Raw genomic sequence first — 17016 nt, forward strand, 5'->3', positions numbered from 1 at the left:
TATGCATTCCAAGCTTGGTTTTCCATAGGATAAACTTCCATGGGATCTATTATCCAGATTTTTAATTAGTTACCATTCTGTTACTTTCATGTCACATTTGGTTTCATACAGTACTGGAGTGCACAGTGAACATGGACTAAGTTTCTGTAATCTGTACCTACCTTGGCATTACTACTGGCCATCATTTTTGAAATGTCAGACAAGGCCCTACAAGATGGTTCAGTGGGTCAGGGCAATTGCTGCCAAGCCTAGCATGCTGAGTTTGATCTCCAGGACATGGAAGAAGGAAAGAACTGGCTCTTACAGCTTGTCCTCTAACCTCTACCCTCCATACTGTAGCACAAGAGTGCATGTGCATGCATGCACACACACACATACACACACACACACACACACACACACACACACACACACACACACACACAAAATGCACAAACATAATAAATTTTTAAAAATACAGAAGTCAAACAACTACATATCTTCAATGGAGTATCAATAGTTAATAATAAAATTTACTTTTCAATCAGTTTAATTTTCTAAAAAGTTGCACTTCATGAGTCATATCATCATTACTATAGAGTCAATACTGCATTTCTCAAGTATACAAGACTAGGTAGAGTAAATTCCACTACACACTGTAGTCATGTATCTTGTCCATTGCTAATAGTGATTCATATAAGCTTAACTCAGGTCTGATTCCTTATGTTAATTCTTTCCATGCTTACCTTTAAATGACCTTTTAGGACCAAAGATAAATTTATTGTTTTGTATTGAAAAGAAGACCCACAGTGAAGGCCCAGTGTGGATGAGGTAGCTCGGTGCTCATTCCTTCTTTCTTCTTGCAGGAACCAGTGAGAGTACGGATCCCAGTGTTCACTGTACATTTGTTTGCCTCATGCACTATGGACAGAATTTTATGTGGTTTCTGTCAGGCACAGTCTTTAAAGTCTTCTGCTCCATGTCCTACAGTCCTTCTCCATATCAGTTTCCTGGGTTCATAGTGAAATTCCAACAAGATCCAGGCAACATTTGAGTCACATGATGGAAAGATCTTGGTTCCTAAATGATGTTAGTTAGAAAGGAAGTGGGTAGCTTTGAAGTCGTGAATCTTATTTTCTCAGTACCATTATCAAAGTCAGAGAGATCAATTTTCTACCTAAGTATGGTAGTTTCTTTTCTACCAGAATCAAAGGCCATCTGCTGTAGAGTCAGCAACACTTGACTTTCAAAGGCTCCTGGAACAAAGCCAGGGGAAGGAAACTTGTCTTGGGTATCCATGCCTTAAATATACCAGGGGCATTTCCTCCTGCAATGTAAGTTCCATGTATGGTTTCCTTGAAAATCAAGAACTTTAAGAGACTTGTGAAGGACCGAGTGTAGACTATTTCTACATCACCACTCCAGTCTGCTGTCACTTAGTCACCTGGCTAACAGTTTTTAGGAGGGCTTGTCTTCTTTGAAAGATAACTCAACTGGTTAGCAGAAAAAAAAAAAAAACATTTTCCCATGCATTTTTCCTGTTTTACATATCACTTAACAGAATTCGGGGTTTGTAGTAGTAGATATACTGTTGTAGGTGTTGGAGTGATGGGAATGATTCTGAATCACCACCTACACTGTAGTGACTGAGTTGTGTGATGATGGCCAGAGACTGGCTGCATTTAACAGTGTTCAGTTCGCAACAGGCATTTTCAAATTGCTCTGTAGAAGAATTCTAAAGGTTCATGAATGGAGAGAAGCATCTTAGTTTTGACAGATCCCACCCCTCTTACAGGGTCTCCGCTCATTAACATGTTTTCCTCCAATACTCAGTGTTCCTGGGAGGTGACTACACCTACTCGCATGTGATGACCCTGTGAATCTCTTGTCCTGATTTCTTTTCTTTCTGTGGATTCTCTTAAACCAATCACAGACGCACTGCAGATGCAACATCTGCTATGGTCTCCACTCTTGACAGGTGTAGCTGCTCCTTCTCTGGAATGCTCTCATCAACTCCCTCACGTGCTGAGACTTTAGAGGTGTTGATGCCATGCTCAGCAGCAAACGGACACACATAGGATGCTTACTTTCTGCATCTCAGAAATTTAACTGCCTCAGGCTTTGATTATAGTTCTGTTCTCCACAGTTCACTAAGCCTATGACAAACTCATTTCTTGATATTCAAGGAAAAATGTATGTGTGTTTCTGGTTGCAGTGGGTGACCATTGTTTGCTTTGGTCTGGTTTATCTTCAGGGATATTTATTTTCCAGAAACCTCCTTAGTTTTTTGTGCAGATTTGGAGTTCCCCAGTTTCAGAAAAGAAGTAAATTTAAGTTCATGGTGAGGTATATAAACCTAAATATAAATCTAATTGTACCATGACTATATCCTAATAGAGACTTGTTCTAAATGAAGAGAGTGTCAATTACCTCTTTTTATATAAAGAATTACCCCAAATTTAGTGGCTTAAAATGTCAACACTTTCATTGTGTTGTGATTGTGGATTTCAGAAATATGAACAAGGATCAGGTAGGTAATGTTTTATTTATCTACATGGTCTGGCCTAGGTTAACTTGATGATATTTAGTTAATTACTAGGATCCAACGTGGTGTCACTTGCAAGACTAGTACCTCGGCGAGAAGCTTTTTAGAGCTGTTGTGAGTCGGTCTGTGTTTTTTTATGTGTTCTCATTGCCTCTGAACTCACTCTCTGTAGCATATAATTAGATTTCTACATGCAAGTGGCTGTCTCGTGTGAGCATTAATCTTATGAGTTAATTTGGCAAAGCTAACATGGCCAGATGTTTGGTCAAACACCAGGCAAGATGTCACTTTGAAGGTATTTTGTCTTCAGATGTGACTAACATTTGTATTAACGAACTTTGAGGAAAGATCATCCCACACAGTGGAAGAGGTTGTCATTCAACCTGTAGAACGAAGGGAAAAGATGGGTTTATGAAGAGGAATTCTCCTTCAGATTGTCTTTAGGCTCCAGACTGCAGTTTCAATGCTTCCTTGGTTTTTGAACCCTTTATTCTATCCTAATAATTTCAGATGTGCTAGTCCCTGTAACACTGATAGACAGTTATTTAAAATAGCTATCTACCTATATCTACATAGTCTGATTTTGCCAGTGTCCTCTAGAGGAACAGAACATTATTAGGATGAATATATAATACAAAGAGAATTTTCAGACTGGCCTACACAGTACTATGTGGGTTGTCCAACAATGGCAACCCATATACTGGCAAGGTTGAGAATTCAGTAGCTGCTTAGTTCACGAGGCTGGGTATTTTAGAAGCACCAATATTGTGCTGAAGCCTGAAGTATTCCCAGAGAACCACTGGTCTTTATTGCATGCTGGAAGGCCAAATCTGGGTTCTAATGTCAGTGAAGGATGACAGTGGCAGCAGCAGCAGCAGCAGCATAGAAGAATTCATCGGCAAGGCAGGAAGGCACATATTCAAGCAGCACTACTTTTCCTTCAGACCTCTTTACACTTGAGCTGCCCCAGGAAGGTGCTGCCTGTGAAGGGGGAAGGTCTTCCCCCTCAGTTAATCCTTCCAGTAAAAATCCTCACAGACCCATCCAGAGTATGTCCTTTAGTTGACACTACATACAGTCAAGTTGACAATCAAGATTAACTATCACAAGTCTATCCTTTACCAACTTGACAGCCAATCACATCTCCCCAGTTCATGCTTAATTTCCAAATGAAGACAATGACAAAGTCACGCTTCCACCTGATATAATGTACAAGTGAAAAAAAGCTCCATTCTTCCCCCAGAATAGATGACAAAATCCCTTGAGGAGTGCCTAGTATTTTAGTATCCTATATTTTGAATATGACAATGGAGGTTAATAACAATTATGGGTAGTATCTCAACAATGTTAAATGGTAAAGAAATAGAGAAAACCTACAGATTTATCTGTTTGATATGTGTGTATGCATGCACAGATATATTCTTAACAAAATAAGACAGGAACACTCGTTTCCACTACAGCAGGGCCTTAGTTGGCATTTAATAGTATTTTTTTCTATCTCCCATTCCATAATTCCTCACGCTCAGCAAACACTTCTTAAGGAACTGGTTCTTTATGTGTATGTGTGATGTATACCCTCATTTCTTTCTTTCTTTTTAAATTCTTCTCTTATACATTGCATCCTGACCACAGGTTCCCCTCCGTGTACTCCCCAACCCTTCCTCACCTTCTCTCTCCCATAGATCCACTCTTCTTCCATTTTCTTACAAATAAAACAAAACAAACGAAACAAAAGAGCATGCCTTCCAGGATACCAACCAAACATGGCATAACAAGTTGCAGTAAGAATGGCACAGACCCTCATACCGAGGCTGGACAAGTCAACCCAGTAGGAAGGGCAGGCAAAAGAGTCAGAGACAACCCCACTCATACTGTTAAGAGTTATGCAAGGACATCAAGCTACACAACCATAACCTATATGCAGAGGATCTAGCTGAGATCCACAAGGTCCTTGATTGTCACTTCAGCCTCTGGGAGCCCTGCTACACCCCTTCCTCCCGGTCTTCTGAGGGGTTCTCCGTGCTCTGTTTAGTGTTAGCTGTGGGTCTCTGCATCTGCTCCCATTTGGTTGCTGGATGATGCTTCTCCGATGATGATTGAGCTAGACACCAATCAAAGAGTATAGCAGAATATCATTAAGGATCATTTCATTGACTTTTTTTTTTTTTTTGCCAGTCATGTTTAGTTCTATCCTAGGTCTCTGGGCTGTCCAGCCTCTGGTTCCTGGCCATCTAGGCAGTGTCAGTGTACCTAGAGTTTTCCTGCCTGGCCCACAGTCAGGACAAATCTCTCTCACCCGCCAGTCCCACAGCAGCTCAGACCCAACCAAGTAAACACAGAGACTTATATTGCTTACAAACTGTATGGCCGTACCAGGCTTCTTGCTAACTGTTCTTATATCTTAAATTAATCCATTTCTATAAATCTATACCTTACCACATGGCTCATGGCTTACCGGCATCTTCACATGCTGTTTGTCATGGCAGCGGCTGGCAGTGTCTGTGACTCAGCCTTCCACTTCCCAGAATTCTTCTCCTCCTTGTCCCGCCTATACTTCCTCCTGCCTGACTACTGGCCCATCAGTGTTCTATTTACTAACCAATCAGAGCAACACATTTGCCATACAGAACATCCCACAGCATGTCAGGCATGGGCTCCCTCTCATAGTATAGACTTCAAGTTGGACCAGTGATGGGTTGGCCATTCCCACAAGCTCTCCACCACCATTACCCCAACACATCTTGTGGGTAAGACATATTATAGGTTGAAGGTTTTTGTGGCTGGGTTGATGTCCTGGCTCCACTGCTGGGAGCCTTACCTTGTGTATAGAAGATGGCTGGTTTAGGCTTTGTGTCCCCCATTACTAGAAGACTTTGCTAGGTTCACTTTCATTGATTCCAGGGAGTTTCCGTTACACTAGGTTTCTACACAGTCCCCCAAATGCCCTCCAATTCTAGTCATCTCTCCCCATACCATTGCGGCACACTTGTTTATACTGTGAAGATGTGTTTTTGCCAAGGGGTCTTCTGATTGGCTTAATAAAGAGCTGAGCCAATAGCTAGGCAGGAAAAGGTTAGGTGGGATTTTGGGAGACAGAGAAGAAGAGATGGGAGGAGACACAGAGGAAGCAGGATGGGCGGCACTGGCAAAACAGATTAAAAAAAATGGGTTAATTTAAGTAATAAGAGCTAGTTGAGACAAGCCTAAGCTAAAGGCCAAGCTTGCATAATTAACAAGTCTCCATGTCATTATTTGTGAGTTGGTGGCCCAAAGAAAAATCCAACTATACTATACTCCTCCCCCACAAATACATTTGAACCCTCCTGTTCCCATCCCCACCTGCCCCCAGGATCTGAGCTATTTATAACTCGGGGGTGGGGATTGTTGTAGTTTCCCAGTGACCTTAATAAAAGGCCATGGTAACTTGAAGAGATGCCCTAAAGGATCCCCTACACTCCCAACATGCTTCTTTACCTCACTGTGGTAAAGTAACCTGCTGCCCTCCCAAGTGTAGTCTGGATCAATCACCCCTGTTAACAACATAATCTCTGTTGGTAGTTTCTCTTGGCAGAAGCATGCTCCTCTTGAAACAAAACCTCTAGGTAAGGAGAATATAACATTTCAGGAACAGGAAGTTAATCAAGTGGTAGTGGGTCATTAGGGATGATTCACCATTTCTAAGCCTTGATTCCTGGATGAGTGAATCCTGGGTATAGGAGAAATGACCACACATCTGAAGCTGGTTCAGTGCACATACAGCCTTCTGAGATCCCAGCTGCAGTGATCCAGGTTATTGCTACCTGGGTTACACTTGACCTATGTCTTTAAATGACCATTCCACTGTTCTGCCAGGCTAGCTACTTCAGGGTGGTAAGGAACATGGTAAAATGAGAGAATTTAGTGAGAAGGCGCTCACAGTTGTGCTTTGACTGTGGAGTATGTTCCTTGGTCAGAAGCAATGCTGTGTGAAATACATGATGATAGCATTCTGAAGTCTACAGGTGGTAGTTTTGAAAGAAGCTTTATGGGCAGGAAAGACAAGTCCATAACCAGAATAAGTAACTATCCCAATAAGAACAAACCTCTATCTTTTCTCTGATGGAACTTGTCCAATGTAGTCAACTTGCCTTCAAGGAATGGTGCCATAGCTGCAGCTCAGTGTTAGTCTCTGTTGTAAGCAGATTTGTCACTCAGCAGCAGTTATAGCCAGGTCAGCCTTGGTGAGTGGAAGTCTATGCTGCTGTGTCTCTGCCACCATGCCTACTTTGATCATGGGCTCACTGGGCCATGACAAGGATAGTTAGGCAAGAAAGTAAATGATTATCCACAGAACATCTTATCCTATATACTCGATTATTGAGCTCCCCCTCTGCTGAGGTCACAAGGTTATTTTTTATGGCGATTTATGTTCTTATTATTGCCACTCTCGATTTCTGATAATGTCAACACTGCTGATCCATGTCTCGACACAGGCTGGCTTCTAGCTTGTTAGACGGAATTCAGTTGACTTCTTCCAGCTGTCATTTGGTATCTGTTCAGTAAAGATTGTTAGGGCTTTATTATCATCCCAAGGGAAATGTAAATAAAGTAAAATTGATGTTCTCTCTCTACCCCACCAGTTGGAACACCCTCAAATGATACATCACATCTTTATGATATTTGAGTCTCTTTACAATGTGAATCATGGTCTTCTCTTCCATGGAGGATATGTCTACACTGATACTTGCTTTTATAAAGCCAATTATTCTATTGTTACACTAAACTGTCACTTAGCATGATGTTATTTATTAGGAAATGACAAAAGGACCTTAAATCAGTTCTTTTACAGTGGAACAATAGATAAGTGATACATACATGCTTGGCTGCCTTCCCCAAAGTATTTTGACTAAAAACCAATCTTTATAATTATCGAACTCTTCCTGTTACAACTTGGGTAAACATTTGCTCTTCTGCCTACTTATGGAAGCATCGCTGGCACTGTCTGCTTTTGGAGAAGTGAATGAGACTTCAGCCTGGCCAATGAGACTTGACAAAAGAGTCTGAGAATGAGTCAGTCTTCTAGTTGCCTCCAGCTTTCATCTTGACACAATCCAGAGTTATCTGAGGCAGTCTCAATGGTCTTTATCACGTTGGGCTGTGGAAATACCTATGGGATATTTTCTTGGTTTCTTGTTAACATGGGAGGGCCCAGCTCATGGTGGGTAGTGCTATCCCTGGGCAGATGGATTTGGGCTGTATAAGAAAGCCAGCTGTGGTTAACTAATGCAAAGGTATCAGCCCTGAAATCATATAAACACAACACACACAACACACACACACACACACACACACACACACACACACACACACACACACACACGGACACACACACACGGACACAGTACACAGACACACACACATAGACACAGTACACAGACACAGACACTTAATAATAATCAACTAAAAAGAAGCTACCAATTTGAGAAGGAGTATAGAGGTTGCATGGGAAGGGTTGAGAAGTAGAAAAGGAAGGAAGACATGGTATAATTATATTTACTTTAGAACATTTTGATAAAAATCTGTGCAAAGAGGAAAGTAGTTGAAAGCAAGCCTGAGTTCAGTCCAGTAATCAGTGTTCCTTCACAATCCCTGCTACAAACTCCCACCCTGAGTAACTTCCAAAGTAACTTCCAAGAACTGCAGGTGCTTCTTGTACCACTTATACCATCATTATTATTATCATACCATCATTTTATTTTATTTTTAAATTTTATTCTTAGTTCATAAAATTCTGATAGTTAACACTTCTAACAAATGAGTCAGTAGTTTACATGGAGGTACTGAGGGGTGATAAGTCATTTCGTGGGGAAGTGCCACACCAAACGTAGACACTGAGAGAAAAGAGCAGAACTTGACAGAGTATTTTTAGGTGCTTCTTCTAATTCCACAGTACAGAGAGTTCAGTATGTATAGGCTTTGGGGAGGGTCTAGAGAGGGTTTCTTGGAGGAGTCTGCTGATGAAAAGGCGATTTCTCCTAATACTAAACAAGGGAATTCAAGGAGAATTCTTAAGAGAAAAAATGTTGCTGTGAAAAGCCATATCTCCCTTCAAAGATGTAGGATTGGGCTGGATTACTTCTTATTCTAGTGAGTGGAAATGATTTTTTAAATGAGACCACTTAAAGAACGGGATGTTCTGCTGTGAAATCTCTGGGATGAGATTTTATTGGAGTTGGGTAAGGCATGGATGTTTTGCCTGTGAATCAACCTGGGGGATTCCTGCCTAAGATGGAAACCTGAGGCATGAAGGGGCCTGTGGGGGAGAAGCCACACCATTATCATGATTTTGTGAGCTAAGAAAGTAGAAGTGCTTCGCTGTGAGAATGGCATTGTCTCAACTGTAAACGAACTCTGGCACTAACTACATGGTTCTGGAGGTTTTACTCTCTATCAAACCCTTTGAAAGATGGATCTAGTGCAACACTGTCATTAGGGTGCATAGGACTGACCCCAGGCTCAGTTTTAATGCTTAGTCCCAAGCTGATGACACCGTATTGGGAATGAGGGTTTGGGGGAGAGGAACCTGACTACAGGAAATGGGCCACGGAGGCCATCTTTCTGACAGTTGTATTCCGGAGTCCCTTGGTCTTTTTCCTCTTCCTGTCTGCTGGGAGGAGAGTGGCTCCTCCACCCTTTCTCTGTGATAGGCTGCAACATCCGAAACAGTGAGCCAAACAGATCTCAACTCCACTGAAGTTCTTTGTTTCAGACATTCTGTCACAGCGACGACGAAGTACACATACTGACAGGCAAGGGATACAGATTTCAATGAGACAATGAGGAGGACCTCAGCCAGCGTGACTTTCTCACAATGGTAACCTAATTTCCGTCAGTGCCCAGCCTGTCTGTCTTGTGTGCCTGTTATTTTAAAACAGTGATTGCAACATCGAAGCAAAGATTTCCTCCTGGGAAGCAGCTGCATTCTCTCATTTATAGTTACTTGCTGGCTCCTTGACTAGTTATCATTTTGAATTTTCCCAGCGGATACCAGGGCAGTTTCCTCTGTTTTTCTAGTGATAAAACCTGATACTTCAGCAGCCGCTTATTTGTGGACATTAATTGCATCTTTGATTAATAGACTTCTTATCACAGTATATATCTGATGTTTATTCAGATAATATTTTGCTTAACTAAAAAAAAAACAAGAAACAACTTATTATGTTCTTCTTGCTGATATGATTTCCTCTTTTCTAATTGCCTTGAAAGAACATCTTCTGTGCATTATCTTCCATAGAAAGATTAGAATCTCAGAATCTGCATGGAGGAAGTGAAGTATATGTTTTCCAAGGAAAAGTAACCTCAATGGTAGACATTTGATAGACTTGTAAGCATAATATTTCATCAAAATAAGAGTCCTCTAGAGAAGTAAGAGCCTCCTATCTACAGGGAAGGCATGGAAACAAAATGGAGGCTCAGGCCAGGGCAGGGAAAAGAAGTACAATTTTAAGGAAAGATGAGGAGAGAAAAAGGACAGGGCATTGCTAACGAATGCCTGTCCAGAGTGCAGGTTCCAAAGGTGAAGGAAAACACACAAAAGCTTGTGGAATAAATATTCTCCAAATCATTGCATTTCAGAATTATTACCTTTGTCGTCAATTCTCACGTTAGAAGTAGATCTGTCCTTTTGAAAAGAAGCAGGGCTGGCCTTTAGGGAGCAGACTAGGCGATAATAGGTCAATTGCAATAGCTTACACAAGATAAACATGCAGAATTTGTAGCTGGAAAGATATTCCCAGGGTCAGTTCCAGGGGCGTATGCCACGTGGTGAAGTGAGAGGAGAAGGGGGAGGAGTGTTCTTATGGCTGCCATCCGAAAGGATCCCAACATGAACTGGACAACTAACTTAGTCCTTCTTGGCCTCAGACACCTCAAGAAGGAGTGAGAGGTTTGTTTTAAGTCATCGTTACAGTCATTTTATGCATTTGAAAATGCAAAGAAAGCATTTTTTTAATTTAAATTTTGCTTTTTTTAAGTTTCATGAGTAGATTGATGCAAAAAAATTTTTTTTATTCATCCCAGATCGGGCATCCACAGGCCAAATGAAGGTTTCCATCCGACTCCAGCTTGAGGAACCAGTAAGTTCACTGGGGCTTCAAACATGAGCCTGACTGAAGAGTTACATAGGTGAGCATGGGTGACTCAAAGGCAGTTGTACCACCAAGAAGTCCCAGTTCAGGATAGATAACGGTTCAGAAGAGCTGAAACCTTATAGTCGGTCAGATATCTTTTCCCAATGTGCTGTAGCACACCCAACAGCACATGCAGCTGGGGGCGGGAGTATGGAAGAAAGCAGTGGCCGGGCTTTCAGGTGAGGGTTAGTGGTAAGGAATCCTCACCCCTCATCCCTACTATTACTATAGATCCATGGAGCGCTGCTTTGTTGTGTTTATTTCATTGCCTGGGCTTGAGAAGGGTGGCAAGGTATTCTGAATGTATTTACTCAAGTGATCCAGTACTAATACATCAAAACCTCCACAAAGATGATAACACAGACTTTATCGATAATGTTAAGCCTTGGAAACAACCAAGAGTTCCTTCAGCGGGTGAGCTGATAAATGAATAATGGCAAGTGTACACAATGACATATCACTTGTTAAGAGAAAGAACATTTCAGGGTACAACACCAAGGACAAAAAAAATCAATTGTATTTCTATATACTAGAAGTATATATATATATATATATATATATAAGCAGATGATCCTGAAATGAAATTAAGAAAACAATATCATTATAGTAGATGCAGCTTAGATCATAACAAATTTCAGTCTAAAAAGCCTCCAGTGAGCTGCCTTCTTAGTCAGTATGAGACATTCCAATGAGCTCATGCCACCAAGATATCTATCTGGCCGCTCTGCCTCCCTCCCGCTCCATTTTCCTTGCTTCAGGCTTAACTGTCCCTCAGCTTTGGCAGGTACACTCTGGAAACCCTAATCCCAGAGGCCTGCATAGTCTGTGCCTCACAAACTGCTACTGCTTCTCTGCTCAACTATCAATAACATGCATTAAAGAGGTCCTCTCTCATCAAAATAAAACAATGTCCTCCACTCGTGTTGCTTTTTTCCCCTCTTTACATTTATACACAGAGAGGCATACATAAACTTAGAATTTTTATGTGCATGCTCTACAACTTTTCATCTTGGAAATGTTCCAAAAAGAAAAGGCAAGAATAGTCGATAGAAACCTTCTACCATTTGCCTATCTTTACCTATTTCTGTGTGTATTTGCCAAGGAAATGGCTATTCACTAAAACAATAATCACAACCAAATGCTCACTTTGGGAAAAGTTATATTGATTCCATTCTATTATCTAATCTTTAGTTCAGATTTGAATTATTTAATTATTTCAAGCAGTTTCATAGCTGTGTTTCCTTATCCAGAGTCGTGTCAACAATCACTTATGGCACACCATTAATCTTTCTAACTACCTTTATTCTACAGTAGTTTCCAGCTTATCTTTGTCTTTCATGTTGGTAACTATTTTGAATATTCTTAGTGTTTATCATATTTACTTATTCTCTCATGATTAAAGTTAAATTAAAAATTTTTGGCAAGAAAATTCCAAAGGTAACATGTTCTCTTCACATCAGAAACTATGATGGTGTCTACCTTCCATTTCCCCATTTTCTTGCTTATCTTCTTTCTCTGTCAGAGTGGAAGTTGCCTGGAAGATCTGACTTCTTTGTTCACTCAGCCCCAGGTTTCACAGATTTGGTAAATAGATTTTGAGTTGGTGAATGAATCCACAGCCAGCCAGAATTGTCTGATGTGGTGATATTTTAATTGTGCTGAAATGTGATTTTATTTGTATGTTAATAAATAAAGTTGCCTGGAGATCGGAGGTCAGGGAGCCAGAAACAGAAGTCAGGCAGTGGTAGCCCATGCCCTTAATCTGATCACATGGCAGGCAGAGTCTGTGTGGTTAAGGACAGAGCCAAGCATGGTGACACGAACCTTTAATCCCAGTACCAACCATAGAGACCTGGAGGTCTGTATAGACATGCAGTGATGAGGAAGTCATGTGGCTGAGCTTAGAGCCAATGAGAGAGCAGAACAGAAAGGCAATAAAAACAGGTTAGACGGGAAGAAGCTCTCTCTGGGGATGCCATGGCAGCAAGGTGGTAAGATAAGGTAGTTGTGGCTCTTTGCTAGTTCTCTGATCTCTTTGGCTATTACCTCTGTATTTGGCTCTGTGTTTCTTATTTAATAAGACTGTTTAGAAATTCGTCTATAGTCTGACATAAAGTAGAATAGTTGCCTCTACAGTGCCATCAGGTTGCCCTAGGTAGATGTTTTACTGAGCCTACATCCTACTCAGAGAAAGAAGGGAATCCTAGAAATTAACCTCCCTTGGCATCTGGGAAATTTCTTTAAATGATTTTTTGATTGTGCATTGAATTTGCTCATGTCTATCCATTCCACATTAAACAATATGTGCTCCTGTTCTATGCGACCAGGTACATTCTAAACATGCACATGATTGTTATAAAATAAAAAGTTAGAAATTATAGTAATATTTTCTTTCCAGACTTCTGTGGTTTGCTCTTCAAACTCCTGGCTTGTACATAGACTTCTAGTCTGAGATGAGGTGTATCCCTGGTAGATGGACTGTGGTGTGTTGAGTGTTCACACAAGTCTTTTTACTGGACAGCATTTTGACAGGGGACCCACCAGATTTTAGGCATTGTATGTTGACTTGTCCTGATAAATCCCAGGCAGATCTGTCAAGTCCCTCAGAGGCCTCTGAAAGTTCTTCACTGTTGATAATACTTTAGATAAAGACACTCCAGATCTCAGTTTTTGACTTCTGGATGTTCTGCCAGGAAATTTCTTCAGTTCCTGGAAAATGGTAAATTCTCAAAGGATAGTCCCTTCCAGTACAGGCTTCCAACGATGCGACTCAGAACATAACCAGGAATCTGAACCGTCTAGCACGCTTTGAAAAATCAGTCCCATAATTATCTGAAGAGCTCCTTTAATTAAATCCATGTTTCCAGGATGCATAATCCAAACTGAAACATTCCAGAAGTGTACTTACCGAAAATAATAGATTGTGACTGTTTAAACCCCTGGTGCTTTAAATCAGCCACACCATAGTGGGTCCTGCAGCAGTGAGGGCTTTGTTCCCAAATGAAGGTCCCATTGAAGAAGGATTGCCTTCTATGGTGGGATCAATTTATGTCATTGTTTCTTCACAAAATCTTTTCTTTCCATAGAGTGTCCACACAAATTATTCTTTTCTGATGAAGTGATATGACATATATTCTACTTAGGTAATATTTATTTTAAGAATTTAAAAATGTTTTTCATTTTCAAAGTCAGGCTTTACTGTATGTAGTCCTGTGATTTATATCAGGGTAAATAAAAGTCTAATTTTTTAAAAAGGTATAACATCTCAGGTCTGTTACATGTCCTCCCTTGTGCAACAGATTTTGTTTTTTCGAGGCAGTAGGATAACTGTCCTTCAGCTCCTCCTGAATCACGTGCTTCAGTATTCCTGATAGCATGTGTGGTGACTGAGTGTTGGCTGCTTGAACCCTGAGTGTCTTTCAACCAAAAGAATGGGCCATTAATAGATTTTCTATGTATGATTTTTAAGATTTTGAAAGAGTTAACATTTTGGGATTTCAAAAGGCATTGTTAACACACTATTTATTTCAAATCAGTATAGAACTCCTAAGGGGAAGAAAGATTCAGTCAGTATTGAAAATTATGTTTGGCAAATGTTTTTGGAGAACATTTAAGACATTTAGAAAATAATTCCTGCTAAATCTCTTATTTGGAACACATTATTTTCCTCCCAGTCTGGGAATGATTAAATATCTTTTTGGTCCATCTCATTAGACAGAAATTATTGACCAAAGAACTAATACATTTTAGAAGACAAATGTCTGGAGGTTCATAGATGAGTTCTAACAAAAAGCCACGAAATAAAAAGAGTGTGCCCATAGACACCCTCACTGTACACATACACACAATCTCCGTCTAAAGCTAACAGGTACAGTTATTGCTCTCAGCCCTCGAGGTGCAGCATCAAGCGTTGCTATTTGCTCGACATCTCAGCTGCCTTTTTATACACTCGGTTGTATCCAGCTTTCCATTATTGTTGGCAAGACATCCCTCCTTGGAATGTCTGCTCTACTCAGGAGGTGAGCTCGTGCCAGCCTTCTGCAAGAAAGGGACAAAATGAAATCTGTAATTTAAATAAAAGCTAGTGGTCCAATAAAATTGGCAATGGAATAAAATGTTCTTCAAAGTCTCCCCATCCCGAGTGAAACTCAGTTTTGGAGGGGCTTAACACCCCTGCCCCAACACACACACACTTTCAGAGCTTTTATTCTATGACAAAGATCCTCAGAGGAAGACACCTTCTGGTAACTTCAGTAGGAAATTGTTTGTGTTACTATGTCAGTAAAACATCTTAGAGTCATCTAGCTTGTCGTTTTTAAATTAAAAGTTGCCTTTGCTCAAAGTGAAATGAGACAGACATGATCCTGGATATATTTTCCATAGAGGCACCTGCTTTGGGTGCAACCACACATAGAAAGATTTTTGGCAAAATAAATGGTCTAATCCATTCAAGGGATGATATTTTGGATTCTATTCATGGCACCTTTTAAAGGGAATTTTTAGTGTGTTGTCTAGACTTGTGTCCTGAGGTCAGCACACAGCCTGAGGATACTTCTCTTTGGTTGAAATAGGAGAAAGACAAAGAAATTCAAATTAAAACCTCACCCTGTTTAGTGAGGCTGTGCCTGGGATCACAGGAATTTGAAAGAAAAGAACTATTTTAAGAGGCCAAATATGTCTATATTAGTCAAATAAACACCCTTAAGACGAGGGCAAAATTTGTCACCTTATAGTACAATTTTTTTTTTCAAGACAGGGTTTCTCTGTGTAGCTTTGCGCCTTCCCTGGAACTCACTCTATAGCCCAGGGTGGCCTCAAACTCACAGAGATCCACCTAGCTCTGCCTCCCGAGTGCTGGGATTAAAGGCGTGCACCACCACCACCCAGCTACCTTATAGTACAATTTAAGACCTATAGTTAGTCTATGTATTATATATATATATATATATATATATATATATATATATATAAACATTAATTTTGATGATTAAAACAGAAGTAACTTAGATAAATGTGTAAAATTAGGACAGTTAGGGCTGTGGTGATGGCCCAGTAGACAGAGTCCTTGCCAGGCAAGATAAGGATAAGAGTTTGGATCCCCAGAACCTGAAGAAAAACCAGATGATGGACAGCTGTCATCCCAGTGTTCAGGTGCTGAAGACAGAGAATCCCTGAGGTTAATCTAGCTAACTAGAATAGCTGAATGTGTAGGCCCAAGAGAAGCTGCTTCAACAAATAAAGTAGAAAGCAATCAAGGATGACTCCTCACATCAACCTCTGGCCCCTCACATACATGAACATATACATGTGAAGACGAATACAGACACACACACACACACACACACACACACACACACACACACATACACACATATAGATATACACACTCATGCACATGTGTGTGTGTGTGAATGTGCTCAAACGACATTATCCCAATTATGCTTGAGGAACATATGTACACTCCTCTGGCCCTCAGCAATGTTGATTAGATTTTCAGTTATGCTTCTCGGAGTCACCAACATTGGGACAACCTGTAAAGTGTATGCCACTATGAGATATATCAAACACCTAAAAAGACTTGTGCTGGCTGACACATGGCATTCTGATACCTGGTGGCCATTTGAAGGACACCTTGGAAGTCATGCCCATCAGAGCTGAGCTCTCAGAACTATATATCCTGAAAAGTAATGTCTTTTATCTGTATCAAACTCAGTGATTAGATGTTAGCTTTGGATATTGATTTTCTGTGATATTTTTGATAGGAACCTTACAGGTTTGACACAAAAATCAAAGTTGTAAGTCAAAAGTTGGCATGTTTTTGAAATCCATTCAGTTGAAGTTTCCTCAATGATAGTTAAAGTAATCATTATGGACATGACTTGCATTGACCATATACTTTAGTTTCTGTCTACTTCCTCTCTTACTCCAACTTCCTTTTACATTTGAATATATTTAAAGTAAGAGTTGATTAACTTGGCTATGAACATCCATCTATTGCATGCTGGCGTCAAGTCTTGATTCCTAATCCCATACAAACATACATATTTCTAAAGCATGGGACAACACTGCCCAGATGTTGTTCTTTATTTTTCTTTCGGCCTTAACTTCAAATTACAAAAGGTTATGTTCATTTAAGTCAGAAGAGATACATGTGTCCACAGATATACGTATATACAGTCTCTTGGAACAATGGTGCTGGATTTGTACCAGGTACTTAAACTTATCTGTAGCTTAATATGAGGAAGAACTTTCTTGGAACAGTATTTTAGTGTGTGCCAAAGAGTGCACCCGCCACTCTGCATAGTCAGATACATCACTAAGGTC

The sequence above is a fragment of the Peromyscus californicus genome, unplaced genomic scaffold (assembly GCF_007827085.1).
Source record: "Peromyscus californicus insignis strain IS unplaced genomic scaffold, ASM782708v3 Scaffold_17__1_contigs__length_78620276, whole genome shotgun sequence".
In the NCBI taxonomy this organism is placed as follows: Eukaryota; Metazoa; Chordata; class Mammalia; order Rodentia; family Cricetidae; genus Peromyscus; species Peromyscus californicus.